This window comes from Archocentrus centrarchus, chromosome 23, assembly GCF_007364275.1.
Source record: "Archocentrus centrarchus isolate MPI-CPG fArcCen1 chromosome 23, fArcCen1, whole genome shotgun sequence".
Classification (NCBI taxonomy): Eukaryota; Metazoa; Chordata; class Actinopteri; order Cichliformes; family Cichlidae; genus Archocentrus; species Archocentrus centrarchus.
In genome coordinates this window covers 23,710,473-23,727,986 of record NC_044368.1, presented here as the reverse complement: position 1 = coordinate 23,727,986, position 17,514 = coordinate 23,710,473, and positions in this window count along the sequence as shown.

Here is a 17,514-nt window from a genome sequence, read left to right as displayed (position 1 = left end):
ACGGGGGGGGGGGGTTATTTATTTTTTTTATGTTTCACTGTAATTTTAACATTCCACACTTATAATACTAAGCAGGTAATTTGATTGATCTCACATGGTAAGTTAGTGTCTGTGCAGTTAGCCACACGCTTCATCTTAGGGAAGGATTTGGAATCGTTAATATTTTTGAATCACTCTTGTCCTTGTGACCCAAGAACTTGATATTTTGGAAACGTAGACCAATTTTTATTTGCAAGCGTGTGATGTGGCATCGCCGGCTGTCACATTGCTGAGGCACTGTTGGCGTTTAAACGATGACTGTCAAACTAATGGTCTGTGGAAAAGTGGAATTTTTGGTAAAAGAAAGTGACACTGATTATCTCAGGCTTCAAGTGGAACTGAAAGGTACTTTTTTTTTTTTTTTTTAACAGTAATAATGTGATATTTACTTTTAATCTTCATCTTTAAACAAAATGTTTTTAAGTTTTATAAAAACTAATAGTGTAGCTGTCTTGGTGACTTTACAGCAATCAGCACTTTGGTGTCGGCTTGTTAACTATCATTTGTAGCACAGAGAATTAGAATAAGAACCTTTGGGGGTGTTTGGCTCATTGTTACTGTATTTGTATATAAATGTTTTCTTTTCTTTTCTCTTTTTTTTTTTTTTTTAAATTAGGAACATGCTCACAACAATGTAAGTTTTCAGAGCATAAGAGCTTCAGCTCCCTAAGAGATTCAAAGGTGACCTTGACGTGGAAAATTGCACGTGTTCTGGTTTACTCCAAAACAAAACTACATGTTTGCTAAGCTCAGTGAAAGGACCATTACTGGCGAGACAAGAAGTTGTCCACTCATATTCACACTCACACACAGTTAGGAATAGATATTGAAGTATTAGTCTGCCTTTGTGCCTTTTTTAAGTCTTATATTTCATTAACAGTGATGAACTTTGAAACTAAGGCCTCTGTTTTTAATTTAGTGCTGCATGTCTTTTTATACTGGAGAAGTCAAACGGATGGATTGTGAAATACTTTAAGTTGGACCTGGTATAAATAAGAACTTTTGGCCTTTAACCTTTGTGACTTACAGAACCGTCTACTTAATGGTGACGGGGTTTTAATTTACTGGTTTGACCTGTGTTGATGGAAAATTTTAAAGAGTCTCGGCAAGAATGTTTTGAGTATATGGTTAGTAGACAAAGTTTACAAAAACAAGTTCATCTGAATAATTAAAAACTGGTAAACTACATTAGTGAAATACTCATGAGCTTTCTTCTCTATTTATCTGGAATGAATGAGTGCATTTTCACTGTATATTAAAAGTCATCTCTAGGCTTTTAACATGAAGCACTACATTTCAGAAATGCATTAATATTTAACATTATTGGAGGAAAATTGTTAAGTCTGTGGCCACTGTAGCATATGTTTATATGTATAACAAATGTAATGATAGCCTTTTCTCTCATGTGAATATGTGTACATAGAGGGAGTTCTATTTTTTTCTCTCTCTTCTAAAAATTGCAGTAAGGTAAAAATGGCCTGATTATAAAGTGTGAAACTGGAAAAAAATTTAAATATGCTTTAAAAAAATAAAGTCTATTTACACTTATTTTTGGCTTCTTTTCTTTTTCTCTGAATGATTTAACATTGAGTTTTGTATTTAATACAGCAGCTATCACTGAATTTACATTCAAAAGTTCAAATATTGGTATCCTGTGCTTCTTTCTGTTAGAAGTTAATGATTATCGAAGATTAACCAGAGGTGGCAAAAGTACTGACATTCTGTACTTAAGTAGAAGTACAAGTACTTATGTTAAAAAATACTTTAGTAAAAGTCGAAGTACTGGTTCAACTTCTCTACTTAAGTAAAAGTAAAAAAGTACAGGCTCTGAAATGTACTCAAAGTAAGAAAGTAAAAGTAGTTCTTTGGAGGATGTTTCTACCTGTTATTTTTATGTAAAACTAACCGAACCTTATTATACATTATTGTAATAATATAAAATAATATTACATGAGAATACAAACGTTATTCCAATCTAAATTTTAATCCTAATGAATGCACTCAGCTTGAATCTGTTATGTAGGACACAAACTGTGAAAGGGAATTTAAACACAGCTCTGTTCTCTGTGTCCTCCATAGTAGAGGGTGACTGTGCCTCCACCTAAACACAAACATGAGGATACTCAGGGGTTACAGTGGGATTCAGAAGGTGGAGGAACACTAAGATCAGCTGTAGTGGCTCTGCATGGGGAGAAGAATCACAGCTTTCTATTGTGAGCTGCAGTAAATGATGTTGGCGTGCAGGCTGTGATCAGCTGACCTGCTGCTGCTGCTCTGAGGTTTACTGCTCTGTGTGGATGAAGTGAACTCACAAAGATGTAACTCAGTATTTCACAGCTATCTGAGCTGATCTCCATCCCCTACACTGACAGCATACAGGCTGTAGAAATGTTGGATTCAGTGAATGAATCTCAGCATCAGCAGCTTTGATTCAGACTCATCTCTGCTGCACTGATGTAACCTGTAACTGTGACCATCAACACAGCCTCTGTGCACCAGTCCAACACAGAGCTTTACTGTAAATACAGTACAACAAGCTAACCTAAACTGCAGTATTTTCATACAGTCTTTGAATAACACAAAGTCAGCATACTTCAGTTTATTTTCCAGTCCTTACCTTTAAATCTAACCTCTCTTCTTCCTCTCCTGTCCTCTTTCTCCATCTCTGAGTGAACTTCTCTCTCTTTGCTCTCCCTGAAATACAGCAGCTCTTCTTTTAGCTAGCTGTGTAACAAACTGCACACACTTTGTGTGTTTGCTGATATTTGTTGAGCATTTAGAAACGCTGCAATTACCTGCCACACGTTACTCCCTTCATGCTCGCTCCTCTTCAGTAGCGCTAGCTAAGCTGTTTATGTGCCGCAGCGCAACTTACGGACTCAGTCCGGCCCGATTATAGCGCTATAAATGATACATTACTTATATGGGTTTGTGTATTTAATCCCTTTGTACGAGATAAGCCCCGATGATGGAGGATACGCCAGTACGATTGTCTCTTATATGTTAATATTCCTCCGGCTCAGATCGTTTGATGTTTGACGGCGCACTGACCCGAAATGCAAACTTCTCTCTGACGTGTTAAAAAGTAACGAGTCTGTTTGAAAATGTAATAAGTAGAAAGTACAGATACTTGTGTAAAAATGTAGGGAGTAAAAGTAAAAAGTACTCAGAAAAATAAATACTTAAGTAAAGTACAGATACCTGAAAAATCTACTTAAGAACAGTAACGAAGTATTTGTACTTCGTTACTTCCCACCTCTGAGATTAACAAAGGGCAACAGCGCCGCCGTGCTATCGACTATTAACTCAGATAACCGGTGTGGTCGAAGGCGGTATTACACCCTTACTCAAATCCGGTAAGCTTGCATTTTTTTTTTAAATGTGCTTATTTGTGCTAATTTACTTTTTTTTTTTTTAATATATTGTGCTAATTTACCCTTTTTTTATTATTAAATATACCTCTGTTAAGGGAAGTGACTTGTAAAGTTAGCTTTTATTCCAATGGTGCTAAGGATATGAAGTATAGTTAATTTAACTACGAGCTGAATGCAGAGAAATTCCGTTTGTAACATACAAACAAGATGGCCATGGCAGGAAATGGGGACGGTGGAACACTGTTTACTCCACGAAAGGAATTTAATTTAAAGAATGGTTTTTAGTAAGTAAGTGTGTACTTGTGCAGCGCAAGCAACATAATATCATCTTCACATATTTAAAGGCGACAGACTTACTTTGATGCTTCTTTGTGTCTTGGGCAGAGTTGGAAAAATTCATCCACAAGATGGCGACACAACCCACTTAATACCAGAGAGACAGTAGTACCCATGTAGGTCCCCAAACCTGGTAGAAATCTCACCACAGGGTACGGAAATAATCCCATTCAGTATTTATTATTTGTGATATTAATGCCTATTAGCATAGATTTCTATATTTAAATTAAAGGCAGCTCATTAATGCGCCTTGTGTTGAACCTCTACATTCAAATTTACATAAGAAAATGGAGAATTTCTGAAGAAAACACACTGAAATGGGCACAGACTGCTTTGCAGCACTGAGCTGCAAAGCAGTCTGTGCCTACCTATTTGTGGTAGACTGTATTTGGTTATACAGCCAACTTTAGTTCTATGATTAATAAATAAAGGATATAACTTATTTAGTAAGTGACTAATTGTACACTAAAAGCAGGGATACTCATACTGTGATGTGTTTAGTACTGTGCTGCAGAAGTGTGAAGATAAGCAGTGTATACACAGACTTTAGAAGTGCACATGTTTACAGTAAGCCAAGAGTTAAATTAGAAACTCACTCATGCCTCACACCCCAAAACCAAACAAGTAATTTCTTACCATTCTCTTGAAGCAAATCAGGCCTGCCTTTCGTCTCCCTAATGTGAGCACTGTCTTACACAGTCGAACAATTACAACAGTGCATTATCCAACTCGCTGACTGTAATTCAATTAACTTCCTCCCCCCGGCTTCATCCACCCAGATAATACACACATTAATTAACAACAGAATCCAATATCGCCTGTTCTGCGCCTCCACTTATTTTCATTTCCCATAAAAAGGTCATAGCAGCCACTTCCAGCTGAAGACAATTAGTGTAAGTGTGTAGTAATGGATTACACTTGTATATCACCAAGGCCCACGCATGTGTGACAGGGAGTGGTGAAGTAAGCCTGTTGGTAGTCAGAGGCTATGGCCTTGGAGGAGAGAAATGCTGACACAGCTGTGATGCACATCCATCAGAGGTGTCATTTCATTAAACTCATAAAGCCAGATCTTCATGGAGTGGATTTCATGTTTCAGTCCAATGGTGAAAGTCTGGCTGCTTTCTTCAGCATTTCTCTAGACCATTGTGAAGCTGACTGCACTCTTGGAATAGCCATGTACTTGGCCTTTAAAGTGGCCACATATTGAATGTTTAACATTTAGTTAGTTTAGATGTGTATCAATGACATTGCTCTTGCATTACCTTTAATCATTGAACTGACACCCCACTTGACTGTGAAACATCTCCAACAATCCTTTGGCTTAATGGATATAAAGAGATGTAAATATTTGTTCTATACTGTACGTAAAAGCACAGAATCACATCCTCACTGAGTGCCCTGGATGCTCAGTGGTGTAGCATCTATGGTTCAATTCCAGTATCAACTTCAATGGTTTGAATATTATTATTAGATGGCCATTGAAGCAGTGGCGTTCCATCAGGGCAAGCAAGGAGAGCAATGCTTGCCCAGTGAAATCTAAAATTTGACATCACTTAAAATCTAACAAAGTGAAAGCAATCTTTCTCCTTACATCTCAAACACCATTCTGTTCTAAAAATTTTTCCCATTACCTGTTGAACTCTGTTCAACTGTGAGCCATTGGAATATAGCGTATATAAACTGAGAAGCCAGCAGCCTTTTCTAGTTTTAATGCATGTGCATTGTAGCTAAATCCCTGGCCTTTGACAGGAAACCTACGGGAGACTAATGTTCTAGACAAGATCATTATGAGCTACATATTGTGTGGAAACAGAGGTAGAATTAACAAGTAAATGAGCCCTTTCTGATTCATCATCGTAACAGGAAAGATTTCTCTTATTGACCACCTTGGCCAACATGTGTGATGCAGAGGAGTTAGAATGAAGTCTGAAGAAACTTTTAATAACTCCTTTAGCACATTAGCAAGGAAAGCCTTGATGATAGAGAGGGAAATGTGTCTGGTTTAACAGGTGCACCAATATTTTCAGATTAGTATCCATAAGAAATCACTTGGTTGACTGAATGTATAAAGTTTAACCAGCTGTTTTGCTAACACGTCACCTTTATTTTTCTATTAATATTTTTAAAGAAAGTTGTCTCATCTCAGTACATCCTTACTGTTCCCATAAGAATCAAGAGGGAGAGTAGCCAATCAAATGCATGTGATTAATTGTTCATTGGCAAGTGTGACCTCCTCCAAAAGCAGAAGTGTTGGCAATTTGCTGGTCTGAAGCATTCAGGTGTGTGTTAACACAATGCCACAATATTCCCAGGTATTAGTGCCAGTGAGCATGTTAAACATTTAAGTTCACAGGACTCTATGCAGTCCTGTAAAAACTTTTTCACAGTGCTGTACAGCATAAATTATATACTGAATATACTTGAATCAAAAAGCTGCGCTGATACAAAGAAGTATAAACATGTTGAGATATATTCTATTAGAAATGTGTTCCTTGTGCTATCTCTGGAGCTCTACAGTTTAAGTCCTATAGGCAGGCTTAGTTGGGTGGCCAACATTGCACTTGCCACCTGTAAATTCCAATTAGCCATCGCAGGTGGCAGAGTTAAATACAGAATTATGACCTGTGCAGATCATGCACAGATCAAAAGAAGGTCTACAGCTACCTCAGCCACCTTCTTAAAGATGCCTAAAACAAAGAGACAAGAAAGCAGAAACAAAAGCAATCACACATCAGTGGATTGGTATTGAGGCAGGGTAGGGTCAGGGCAGTCTCAGTCATCCCCATTCAAAGCAGCAACCTAATTACCAGAGGAGAGGGAAACAGTAATTAGCAGCGAGTCTCACCTCGTTAATCACAAAGGGCTCCTTCGCTCTATTTATATCTGATTAATGGCTTGCTTAAGCACGGCGAGATATTTATGTTTCTGTTAATTGTGTGCAGCTTGTATCCTCCTCTCAGTGTGCTCCAGCTTGTTCGCACCCCCAACAGATACACACACTGACACACCTCCACTACTCCTACCACATCTCATTTCATTCTCATTACTACTCACTGTCTTGCAAAAACAGTCAAAGCTGTTTAAAGACTGTAATTTGTTTTGTACCTGATTTGTTTCATGGTTATAATTAGCCTATTAGCCTGGATACCTTGCCTTCAGTTCCTGCAGCTATAGCAAGGAAAGTCCCTTTTTCTCACCTTTATGTTCTTGTTTCAGGTATTTTGGTGCCCCTCTGTGAACTTAACTACACTTAAGAGAGGGGAGAAGCACAATATCATGTGAAACTATAAGCAGGCAGGTGTGGAGGAGATGTGTGAGGTTTGGTTATTACCTTTGTTGTTTCTTTCTACATCCAAATCTTGTTTGTACAAGCCAAAATATAACCACTTATGATACAGACAACATGCTGTAGAAAACTAGATAAACCAACCTGGCGTGAAAAACAAAAGTTTTGACTGTGACAACACAAAGTTTTTCACAGTTCCAGTAAATGCTGGAGGTAGAACCCCGTTTTGCAGGAACAGGGGATGATTGTCACTCCCAGGAGTCTGTTTTGAGTGGTGTACTGTGAGTGTACTTGATGGGTCCAAACAAATGTGTACATTTGACTGCAGCAACACCAGCTGTCATATAAACATTAGTAAAACATCACTTCTGACTTCCTATTAGGGATGTGATTGCAAACAGAAAAAACCCTTGGACGGTATGCAGTTCCTGAGGAACTACCCCAGTGGGTAATTACCTCTAAATGGTCCCCCAAATTGTTTCTTGCAAACGTGGCTTTTACCATTGGCTGCAAAAAAATTTGTTCAAGGCTCTGTTCTCATTTTCAATCACAGTTGTGAGTTTTTTTGTTGGTACGATGCCACATTTAAAAAGTGACTAATCGGTAATCAAGCAAGACCTCGAAGAACTGGATAGTACTACCTCAGGGACTTTTCAGGTAGTAAACTGTTAGACAGGAACTACGTGTATTCTCTGGTTTGTGTGGTAGAAACAAAAGTGAAGTTTGTGAGTTCCTCCAAAGGTTTTTAGTCCCCCGAGAAAGTTGATAATGGCCTAAAAGCTTCAAACCATGATTCCACGAGCCCAACAACACATTTACCAAATGTGTTGTTTAAATTGTGACCATTCAGCACCTCACTTCCTTCAGAAGTTTCCCTCTGATGATGCTGCCGGTGCTGGTGTGTCATATCCTAGCACAGAACACTTTTAATTAACTTAAAGTAAAGACAGACGATGTAATATACACACGTCACTTCTACTGTGCTTCTACGTGCCTTCGACCATGTAGCAAGGTAGGTGGCACGCTTGTGGCATCCTATGACTGTGCACTGAGCACCAGCGATTCACCCACACAGCTTCTTTCGGTGTCATGTTGGTGCCTTACGCAGAGACTGGGACTTAAATCATGAGCTGAGGCGATGTTAACCACTAAGCTTGTGTCTCGGGGGAATGAAAACCTTGCTCTTAACCACAACCTCTGGGTGAGACTCAGAATAGAAAAAAAATGAAAGGTCTGTCAGCTGTAAAGGGAGAAACACTTTTTCCTGTGTTATTTCAGAGGAACCTGTGCGCCTCTGTCTTGACTCCTCTCCTCTTGTCTGTCTGATGGCTGTGACAGGTGTAAAAGCAGAGTGAGACACACGTGGAAAAACCCTGTCAGAAACATCTGTTAACAGGAGTTTCTGATGGGAACACTGTGTATTTTTTCCCCTTCTTTTCTCTCTTTCTCACTCTGTTTTTTCCTGCTATCTATCCAACATTCCAGCACAGCTTTGCCAGAGCTCAGTCGCTCGTTGTGATGGAAAGGGAGGCATAATGGGAGAGGATCAAAGAGCTAAACGAGGGGCTAAAGATACTGAAGCAGATTAGCAGCGCTTCCCACAATGCCGACAGCTGCTCATAACCACGCTGGGCCTAAAGATATTGTTTCAGATTAGCGGCAGAGCTACAATGCCCAGGCAGCTGCCGTCTGCTGCCCATATTACAATAGGAGAGGGAGGATCAGCGCACACACTGAAAAACATGTGTTATCATCACAAAGGGATTGTCAGCTTCAAACGCCTTACATCCCTCTGCCATCCCTCAGGATCAAACAGGCTGTTTGCTGGCAGTTATCACAGAGCTCTCTCTTCTAGTCTAGTCACACTCTTCTTCCCTCGCTCTTTTTCTCTCCTCTTTTTTCTTCGCCCCCTCTTTCTCTTTCTCAGCAGGGCCCTAATCTCAATCACTGTTATCCTCGAAGCCATCGCTTTTCATATTATGCTCCTGACATCGCTGACAGACAAATAATCAAGACAATCCCTTTTGTCTGGAGTTTGCTTCAGTCTTCCCAGCCTCCCCTCCCTGACTCCCTTTCGAAATTATCAACAACACAGGATCTTATTGTGGAGCTCTTGATATATCTCAAAGCCATATATTGTTTGTCTGAATTCTCTGACAACCTCAGAGCCATACTCAGCATCATAAAGAGTGAAATGTCTGAAACAGATAGGGGATCGCTTTGTTCTTTATTGTAATGGATGATGAACTCTAACTCAATCCGCAGCATCCTAAACAGACTGCCGCTGAATGCATTCGCTGATATGAATGTGTCACATTATGAGGCAACAATTACAAGAATTGGATGAGAATTGTTCTTGAGGGGGGGAAAAAAAATGACAGTAATTCGTTCACGCAGGAAATGTTTTCCGTCAGTGCTCCTCTGATTGTTTTTTTTTTTTGCCTCTCCTCCGCAGGGAGCCGTTTCCTAACTCACACACAGACATATAGATATTTACACAGACGCATAAAAATGAAGAAGGGGCAATGACAGAAACTGAATTTGCCCATTTTCATGTAAAAAATGGACAAATTATTTTTGGCTGACTCACTGCACAGTGCTTGACTGCACTTGAAGCTCAGGGATGGAAGACATTTGTCTTACATGACAGTTTATCTGGCTAATATTGTGATTGTACCGTAATTATGGTCTTAAAATATTTTTGACAATATTTTACAGTACATTTAATCCTGTCATGCCTCAGTGCATCTTATGAGCTTTAAACTTTAGGAAGAGAGGCGTTTACAGCTGCGGGATTTGTCACCGTTGTTGTGGTGAACGCACCGGCCACACACACACAAATACTTTCACTTACAAAAAAGTCCCGTACAGCACGCATAGATGTTTTTACTGATTTTTGCTGTTTGCTTTATTTTCCTAGCAGAAACCTTTTCATCCATCAGTTTGGAGTCTGCAGGATGAAAAGTATGAATGAGCTTGTGTTAGCGATTTTTTTTTTTTAATGTGATTTTATTTTTATTGGCTTCATGTACACATCATCCTGATCATGTCTGCCAAGAACAGCACGTTAAAGTGAAACACCTGAAACCATCCACAGTGAAATGTGATGATTTTATAATTTATCTTTATTGCTTTTAATAACCAAGTAAACAAACTGTGAGCTCCTTGAACTGCAATAAATGAAAATTCAAGTTCTAATATAAATTCTGTGACCTGGATTTGTAGTTAAAAGTTTTTTTTTAATTAAATCCATATTGATCAAGTATTGATTGGGACTGGCAGGGTGTAAATAACAATAAGAAGATTAAAAAAATGCGTTTGCATATTTTGGTCTTCTGCATCATAAAAATCTCTCTCTGTGGATGTGAAGCTGAGATGCAGCATGATTCACCTACCTGTTTTTTTTTAACTTTCTCAGCTTCATCAGAAAAAAGCCAATATTTTAATCATATAGATGTCATTTAGTGTAATTCATGTCTTTGCCAAACCACATAATGGGTGTTATTCGTGGTACGTGTGATGCTGGAACTGGAGGTTATGCCTCATCTGTGGAGTTACTCATCTCTTTGGAAGAGAAGCGCAGGGAGACGAGGTGAATACCTCCGCGAGCAGAGGAGCGAGGGTCCGCTGGGTCCTCTCAGCACCTGGACTTCTCTCTTTCCCCAGTAGATGCCAGCAGTGAACCATTTAAAACACAGCCACGTCGCTCCCCCTCTAAATTCTGAGGGCGCTCTGCATCTAGCTGCTTTGGAGTTGGAGATGGTACAGATGGCTGGCCTAAACGCAACACTTATCCAGACATTTCACTGTTCGCAGAATGATATCAAAGTCAACTCAAAATGGAGGCTGTGCCATCAACTTGAAACAAATTCTAACACTTCCAACAGAATTGTATTGTGAGTAAAGTCGTGGTGGATTTGGTCAGCGTTCAGCACAGATGTCCCCCCTGTGTGTGTTTGCGTTAAATAAAAACTAGTGCTCACATCCTCTTAAAAATTCAGCTGTGGATTTTCGGGGATAAATGCTCACAATTATAATGTTTTAATCCAGATTGAATTCAGACACATTTATTTATTTTAGAGCGTGAGAGTTTAAATCATGCTTTAAAACATTTAAAAAAAAAGAAAAGAAAAAAAAACAGAGTGGTGGAGGAAACACAAATGTCCTAAATTATGGGAAATATGGGAAACTGAAATAGGAATGTGTGCGTCTTTGTGTTTGAGGCGCTGGAGAAACCATTTATTAAGATTTATTTAAATTTTATACGTACGTTTAATATAATTCCAGTGAAAAATAAAATATATTTTCCCTTATTTCTGCCCTTTGTCCTCATCCTGACATGCATTGCAGTCACACAGGCTCAGATCAAAGTCATCAAATTTTCCCACGTGGGCACACCGACCTGCTGTCATTTTGATGTTACAGTGCAAACGTCACATCACATTAACGCGTGTGAATTGAAGAACACAAATTTATCTCTCAATAGGCTCCCTTGTGTCCTCAAAGTGTGTGCGTGAGGAGAGAAGATACATGCTTGTAATGTGACATTACATTTACCAAGAATACCTTTATTTATTTTTTTTGTTTACCCTCTTACAGCCCGAGTGCCCTTTCCTCACTGTCTTTCTCTCCTCTGCTTTTTACTCCCATCCATTAGTTTCCATTAGTTTCTCAATGCACGCACACTTTTTGGGATTAAATAGCTGTGAAAACACTCGCAGTACCTGCCACTCTCTCAGATCCAATTTTTCACAAAACATGTTTACAACTGGTTTCACAAGTAATGCTCACTCTGAATGTGTGTTTTTGTGTGTGAGGTCATCTATGAGTGTGTGTGAGAGCACTGTTTGAGCTCCAACAATAGGTTATCTGTGCCTATTTCTGGAGGGCGGGGCCCCAGAGACCTGGCTCCACTGTGTGATTGGCTGTGAGAAGTTTACTTTGGAGGGTGCTGTATGGTGGATTTTTTTTTTTTTTTCCTTTTTCTTTGCTTCCAATTAAATGTGGAATGCAGGACTCTTGAAGGCCATTTGAAGTGTGCTGTGTTTGCATGTGTATGAGCATGCTTGTGCATGCGTGTGTGTGTGTGTGTGTGTGTTTGTTTGTCTCCGTAGCCTCCTCTTTCATTTCCACACACAGAGGTTCATCTGTGGAGACGAGACAACCTCCCAAGCAGGTAAGATGGGACCCGAAACGCGCTCGGTTATTTTTCCATGTCAGTCTGATTCCATCTGCGTTTGCCGTCGTGACCTTAGGTGGAAACAAGGAGGCTGCAAACACAACTGCAACATTATTTCTTGCTGTGGCAAAAATCTTCTCATCCAGAGAGGAATAACACTTTCAGCAAATGTGTGTGAGTCCCCTGTGAGTCATTCAAGACTTCTGTCTCCCTGTTTACTGTTTGTCAGAGGTGTCTTTTGTCTGGATGTGATTAGTAGCAGCCTTTTTCTTCTTTCATGCACAGGAGTATACGCGGCCTTCTTTCAAAGGGTCTGCTCGGACAGAAGAACACTATTGTAACTGTAATGTCAGCAAATGCTACAGTTTCCTTTTTTTCAAGAGAACTTGAACACGGCACAAACACAGAAACAGAACACAAATATTAGCACCCGGACTCAAATGTGAAGAGGAGGTGGAAATAAAAGAGAATTTAAACTTAATGAACATGCATTACTGGCATAGAAGTGCTTTCATCAGACTCCTTTTCAAACGTGTTTTCACATCCCCTTAGATGCAACATCACAGCACCAGTGAATCTGACAGAGAGGAGAGAAAGTCTTTATTTAGACTCAAATGGGTCTCATCTGAAATAATGAATATGTCCTTGAGAAAAACAAAGAGCCCCACAAAACAGGCTACTCTTCTACAGAGGCAACGGAGATGGCAGATAATTGTTTTCAAGTCTGGCACTGCTCTGTAAATGAGTTTGTTCTGTTCTGCAGGCGGCTAACTGTGTCTTTCCTTCCTTTCATTTCTCTCTCCTTTTCACGCACACACATGCACGCACACACACTTTTTGATTTTCCTTCTCTTTGTCTTTGTTTTCTTGTTATCTGGCCTCCATATTTACCCTCTCCTTGGCTCTCTTGATGCCCTCTTTCTTTCTCTTCAGTCTTTCTTTTCTCCCCTCTTTTCTCTCAGTTCGACATTCTTTGGAGCGGCAGGCTTTTTACATCTTTGCTTTACTCGTTGTTCCCTTTCTTTGCCTTGTTTGCTCACTAAGCGTTAACAACAGAGGAATTCTCTATTTTGCTGTGCGTTCTTCACAGCAAATAGTTTACCTTGACTTCAGCCGCCTAGTCCTGCCGCTTTCTCCTCTAACTGTTGTTATTGCTCCACAACAATTGATGAGTCCCACAAAGCACAGTTCAGTTGGGCTCTGAGCCATTGTGGACGTTCAAGTTTTGCACAGAAGTGTCTGTGGACATTGGTTGTCTTAGTGGAAGCAAACAGTAAACAAATGATAAACACAGTAATGATACAGTACCAGCCAAAAGTTTGGACTCACTCAGCCATTCATATAAATGAGTGAGTGTACTATATATCCTAAAATATTACAAAATTGCTGCTATTCCTATTACAGGGTACCCTGTGCAATAAATTATCTTTGATTTTTTTTTTTTAACTCACAGGTATTCCCTGTGGAAAAAATGTTGTATATATATAAAATATATGACACGATATGGGGTTATTCCAAGGTGGATTCATCCAGCTCATCTTAGTTCTGCAGAGGTGCACAACTTGAAAACATGCAATGATTGCAGTGACCGGAAAAGCACAAGTACAACCATAAACTTTTACATCACTATTTTTCCAGCAGTAGGAGGTAAACGACCAGCCAAGCGCTCGCACACTGACTACAGGTGCAACAAAAGCAAAAGTATTACGTTGGTTCCAAACTTGAGTATTTTCACCTCCTGCCTGCAGGTCATGGGTTGGAAAAGCTTGAAGCAGGTTTACAACTTGGTAAGTCATCATCCTGCATAGTGCATATAAAAAACAAACAAACAAAAAAGCAATGAGGGACAATTACAGGCTAACTTTTAAAACCATTTTTCTTTAAAACTCAAAGATTACTTGAAATAAACTACTCATTTTTATCATATAAAAACACACCTGGACTAAATAGCCATACAGTTGGTGTGTTTTTACTTAACAGGACAAGACTATAATATATACAGTTGTCTCCCAAGTGGGCAAAAAATTAAACTGCAGTATCAACAATAAAACAATAAAAGCTCATCCCAAAGTAAATAAGTACTGCTATAATATCTAATCATGTTATACTAAAGTGTGTTTTTATTTGGTTTAATATGATACAAATTCTTTGAGATGTCAGGTTTCGTGTGTCAGTGCTACGATTGTTACTCAAAATAATATGCTACACAATTACCCTTTACTTTTTAAATAAGTAATGCTTTTCTTCACTTGCTGCTTCCCACAGAGAGCAATTTGTTACACCCGTTATATTACTGTCATGTTGTTGTGTAAATTGTCAGTATAGCTTTTCATATGCCCACATGTCAGCACAAATCTCTGATCAATGTTTCTATACCAAGCACATTTTGCTCTTTACATCACATTCTTGTCCCTTTGTGCAATAAATTAGAAGTAATGTGCAAATCACTCCTCCTCCTCACAAGCTGTAGATCACTCTGCCATTTTTGTCCTATCTCTCATACGAACTGAGGTCTGTAGAGCAAATGAACTTTATTAGTGCATGGAATGACATATTTATTTGATTAGTAAAAGTTCTTTGATGACCAAATTTGGTACAGAAATTAATTACATTGCTGTCATCTGAGATTTGAAGAGCAGAAGAAACATATTCTACATCCAAAAAAATAACTTTGTCAATATCTTCTGCTCGGGTCAAGTGATCCTGCTACCACAGAGACAGCCTCCTGCAGAGCGTGTACAAAGTGTTGTTGCATTAGCTTATTTCCAATTATAAGACAAAAACAAATTAAACCTTTGGTATTTGAGAAGAATGCATACTGGGCCATCCTTAAGTGAAACAGTTTAGTAACATGTCAAATGTAAACATTTACTAATTAACAGAATAAAACCTTTTTCTATAACAGAGTTAGCAAGCTAGCTAGCTAGCTAAGCGCCAAGTAGATTTTGAGAAAATTGTGACAAAAAATTTTAAATGCTAATGTTGCCTCTGTCATGGTTCGTCTGTATGGAAAATAGACTTTATGGCTTACTGAATACTAAGTCAAAGAAATATTGGACACAGACTCACACGCATAAATAAAGTTTTGAGCTATATATTTTGGCTAAAGATTTGCCTGTAGTAGCCACTGGCTCAGTCATGTAGACAGTAGTTCAACCTGAATCTAATCTTTACATAGAGTCCCTGTGATTATTTTATATCAAGAAATTTAAACTTGCTCCTAAACTAAAGCATAGGAGTGTAACAGAGGAAGTACTTGTCTTCCTTCCTTTTCTGTTTCCTTTCCTTTCCTTTGCTTCTCACTCTCATGGGGTTTCTATTCCCAGGGTTCCACTCTGGGGAGCCTGCTGTCCCTTGAGAACCCTATGAAGCCCTCTCTGGCAGGGTAATAATGGCTTTCCAACATCACCTATTTAGACTGCAAGTTTCCATTAAATCTCACCATGTCATTACAGTTCATATTCTTAATTATGCAGCAAATGTCCCCAAGGGAATATCATGGAGGCCACTACTCCACAATCTGTCCATATGGCACTTAATTAAAAGTTTTCTTAAGAATAAATTGTATTCAATTCAATTAAAACTGTAATGTCATACCAAAATAATGGGCATAGCCTCCTACAACGTGCAGCTCAGAACACACACAAAAAAATCTTTTCTGTCTTTTTTTTTTTTTTGCAATGTTTGCAATGGGAAAAGTGCATATCTCCCTTCCAAAAAAAAAAAAAAAACCCTAGTAGAAAATATGCAAAAAGCAAATATCACCAAAGCCTCCTACATGCCACCGAGCCCCAGGCAACAACCGCGCTTGAACACTCGAGCTATTTCTAGATTCCACTCTTGGAATTCACACCATGACAAATGAACCATTGGAGTTTGGAATTCCTATTTATCTGCCGCGCACAGAGGCACTTGATTTGGGTGTGAAGAATAAAGGAATTATATGGACAAAAAAACAGACGACTTAAAGGATAAATGATAAAAAATAAATAAATAGATTGTGTGTGTGCTTTTCCTCTGAAGCCAGAGTTGTTTGTTCATCTGATTGAGGGCGTTTTAGGTGGGCGTGTCCTTATCATCTGGATGCTCTGATCTCAGCGACGCAAAGGCAGTTTCAAATATGCAGCATCTGATATTAAAACATCCCCTGCCACACATGTACCTCCACCAAGCCCTGCAGGATTATTTCCAAGAAAAGACAGTTTTCTTTTGAACAATAAATGGCATATATATATATATATATGCCATTTATTGTATATATAACTTTTTTTTTTCCTTTCTGACAACCAGCCTGATGTCACAACAAGTTCAGATCAGCACTGAGCGCCAACGCAAGCCTCAAATTATCACAATTTTGATTCAACAGGCACCTTCCATAACCTTCCACTGACATCTCAGAGGGCTATCACACAGACGATGAGCATTGATTAGTAGACCGGGAAAAGGGAAAAGAAGTCCATTTGGTAAAGTAGGCTGCTGTTCCCCGCACCCCATCTGTTGGGTGTGAGATGCTGACTTCATCTGTTGACGACGCGGCAGTGGCTTGGGAACCAGAGATGAGTTGATTTCCCTCTTTCACTGGTTGAGCAGTGAAGGGCCCTAAAGCGTAAACAAAGTGTTTTTCTTGTTCTAAACACAGTCTTGGCTCAGGTCTGGCTTGGACTTGGCTGCTATGTAGGTGTGTGCATGTGTGTGTGTCTATGTGTGTGTGCATCTGTGTGTGACTCTGCTGCTCACTCAACCTCATTCTACAGACCTGTATGGTGCCCTCAACCCAAACAGGCCCCCTCCCACCCCAGGCTACAGGTGACCAGCGCATATAAAATGTCTATACATGCAGACCAGTTGGCAACCACGCCTACATTTCCTCAACACACGCACACACACAGAGACCAAGCTACTTTCTGAGTAATCATATTGCTGAATGTCAACACATTGTGAAAGCTTCCTCTGAATGAAAACACGCATATAAAGATTTTAAGGTTCAGGGTCGGATCATTTTTGTTCCAGTCACTGCATCTATTTTTCATCTGCTGCCTACACACAAATAGTCTGACTCATCGGAAAGAACAGTGGGTTTCAAATCAATCATACAATCACATCAATCCACACATTAGCCGCATAAAAACGAGTATTTCTGACATTGCCACTGTTCACTCTGATATGAGAAGGAAGAGAGAGTGTTAGAGGCTGTGTTGAGGTGGCAGATGATAGCCTGTCAGAGTTACATGGCCCCGACCTGCCCTCTCCCCACTGGAAATGGGGGGTGAAACTTGGACAAACCATTTATTTTTAAA